Genomic DNA, 3,244 nt, shown 5'->3' on the forward strand with positions numbered 1-3,244 from the left:
ACACCCTTGGAAAATGAGGTTTTGTTGTTTGTTTGTTTGTTTTTTTCCACGTTTGTTTCTGCTTTTTGGATGCCTAGTTTTTGAGGCAGGCATTGTATTTTCCCAGCTCTTTGCCTAGCTGCAAACTCTAATCATCTGGAATATTACTGCTATGGTACTACGTCTCAAACAGCTGCCCAGGTATTGGTGGAGGTTTCCCAGGGCAGACGACAGCCCTTTCTTACCAGTTTCTTTGAAATCATCTGGTAGTGCCAGGCAGAGATTTCCCCTTTGTGAGTCACTTTGGCCTGTTCTCACATCGCTGTATTTCTTCACCACGTTATTCTTCTCCTTTTTTTCTACTTTTCTAAGAGTTTCGGTGGCAACCTGGGGGGACGTTTAGTAAAGGCAGGCATTTTTGTCAGCCTTTTTGCATGGATGATGCACCAAGAGCTAAACCGGTCGCCCCCTCCCCGGGGCTGATTCAGTGCTGGACAAAACCCCTTTGCCTGCAGGAATGCTAGGGATGAGCCCTGCATTCCTTAGTGACACCAAGATAAGCAGAGCACGGGGAGACCAGGAGAAGGCGAGGATGGTACCAGGCTGTAAAGTCTGAGAGATGAATGTTTCTCACTGGCCGTGATCCAAGTGATGGTTAAGAATGAAACTATCCTGAAAAAATCTGGAGAATGGCTTTTAAGGCCAACAAAAGAAAAGTATTTTGCAGGTCAGTCCACAGAGCAAGCACAAGCAAGGCATTTACCTACAGTGAACAGGGGCAGCAAGATTATTTAGCCTGAGGTTTTAGAAAGCTATGGTGCGTGCGTGCTGTCTGCGGCAGTAACACATGCTGAAGGCAATGGTGAAATCCCCTGTGGAATTTGTTGAGAGTAAGAACAGACCACAGCTATCTGACATTGGTAGTGTTTTACCCTGACCTGACTTTGTTTTAATTAAGCAGGATGGACAGAATAGGGTTGCAGCTGAGCCGAAGTATTAGTTTCCTAAAGCTTTTTGTTTTCATCTAAACAACATTCCTGTCCAGGATTTTGTCTCTGCATTGTGAAATTTCAGGGCAGACGCCCCTGTCCTGCTTCCACTCTCTGTGTAAAACATCTCACGCATCTGGCATCGTGCAATTAATAACTCGGTTACTATAGACCACTGAGCCTATGGTCTTTAACCCTGTGTATAAATCAGGTGGTACAAACAGGCGAAAGCCAAGTCTAATCAAGTTATTGCATGACCAAGGCAGGGTGTGGTACCCTTTGCGCATTAAGCCGAACGTCTGGAGTCTGCCTGGGACATGCCTCGGATAAAAGCAGATTCCTTTCCTAAGTGTTCCTTACCTGTCATGGAAAAGCCTTGCAAGGTGAGCAGAGCAAGGAGAGGAACATAGCTGATGATCTAAAGAAACGTGGAGAGGGGACAGCAGCAAGGGATCATTCCCTTAAAGCTAAAACGACAAAGGCTGGGGCTTACAGCCAGCCGGGAAGAGCTGGCAGAACTCCTCCTCGCAGAGCAGTGGGAAGCCTTTACTCGAAAGACAGTGACACATGGAGTGAGACTGAGGGAGGGGCAGGAAAGAAAACGGAAATATTTGATAGTTTCTCTGAAATCCCAGCCCAGACAACCTGGACTGCAAGGAGGCGTGTTAGCTCATCAGTAAAACATGCCGCACGCTCTGCTAACGAGAACTACATTCAAAGTTCCCGTATCTTTGCATTCATATGGTCAGATCATTTAGATGACAGGTGGGAACTACAGGGCTTCCGTGCAACAGTCGTGTGACGAGCTCTGCTCCGAGAGTGGCAAGCACGGGGCTGTACTTCCCGATGGACAATTTATGGGAGCCTGTCATTGCCAGATGAGGGGCTCTAACACAGGCACGGTCACCGTCCTGACTGCGGCTCAGAAGCCAAAGTGGAGGCTGAGCCTGGAAGAGGGCTGCCTGTGGAAGAAGTGCTGGCACAAAGATGCGCATTCAGTTCTCCCATAGCACCCTTGGGCAGGTTTTAAATATTTGCAATTGTTTGGACTTGGACTATCCATTATTGGTGGTTCTCACACCGAGTAAAATGCTTGGCCTGTGTCAAGCAAGTGAGAATTGGGCACATCCTCTACTGAAGGAAAACTGGACAGTCCCTCAGCCTCTGTGTAAAAAGCGCTGAGGAGAGGGAAGTACAGAGGGCTGGGAAGCAGGCTGTATTGGCTCTTTTTTTTGCAAAACGTAAAGCTATAGTTTGTTTAAATGGGAACAAAATGGGAGTGATTCCACTACAGCCTACTGACAGACACTGGAGAAAAGCAGAGGACGTGACAGAAAAATCAGGGCTATCCAGTCCCAGTGACAGTTAGGAACTACATAGAGTGATTTCTGCAACATCTCTTGGTGATATGGCAACACCTGTCCATTGTATTTCTTTAGGTACGTGAAACCATTTTTCGTTTGTCCAGCAGTTTCACAAATCATCCTCGCTTCCTTCTCTCCTTGCTTTACTGATCACTATGCATTTCAGGGCAGAACCACGTTTCTTTCACCGCGGTGGATATGTGTGGCTCCCCCCAGCAGGCAGAGCTGGCTGCTACAGATCTGGTTCCTCAGGCACAGTATCACCGAGTAGTCTCTTTGCATTCTGCATTACATACATGATTAAGATAATTTCTACAGGCATTTCAGCTCCTTACTCCACTCATGAACAAGATTAGTTTAGATTTAGGTGTCATAGTGAAACAGTCACAGGGACAGAAAATAGAAAGGCCTACACTCAGAGGCCTTTTTAACAAGCAAATAATTTTAAATAGTACATAAAGCATTTTTTTTCAATCTGGAAATTAACAAAGTTCCTCAAAAGATCAACGTTTTTAATCCAATTTTGCCAAGATTAATGCTTTGTTTTAGGTGTCTGCTAGCTGCCCTGGCTTTTAAGGGAACTAACTACTTAAGTGGATGAAGGTAGGCACGGGTGCTACATTTTTGAACAATTGTGTAATCACTACTTGGGGTGTGATAGCTCAGTCTGCAGGACTTTGGAACACTGATGGAATGTTTTCTGTTCCCAGTGCAAGTGTTAGTCAACTAATGTAGCTTTAAAATATGTATTTATTCAGCTTTAGTTCTCTTAAATGCTGGACTTTTTAACAATGGCCAGTTTAACAGTGGGAGTTGCACGGATGTAAAAGAGAAAAAAATTTGCTGTACGGTATCCTCAAGTTACTTGTTCTGGACGCTTGAACAGATCGTTGCAATTAAAAATACCAGATT

This window comes from Vanellus vanellus (assembly GCF_965231255.1).
Source record: "Vanellus vanellus genome assembly, chromosome: 3".
Lineage (NCBI taxonomy): Eukaryota > Metazoa > Chordata > Aves > Charadriiformes > Charadriidae > Vanellus > Vanellus vanellus.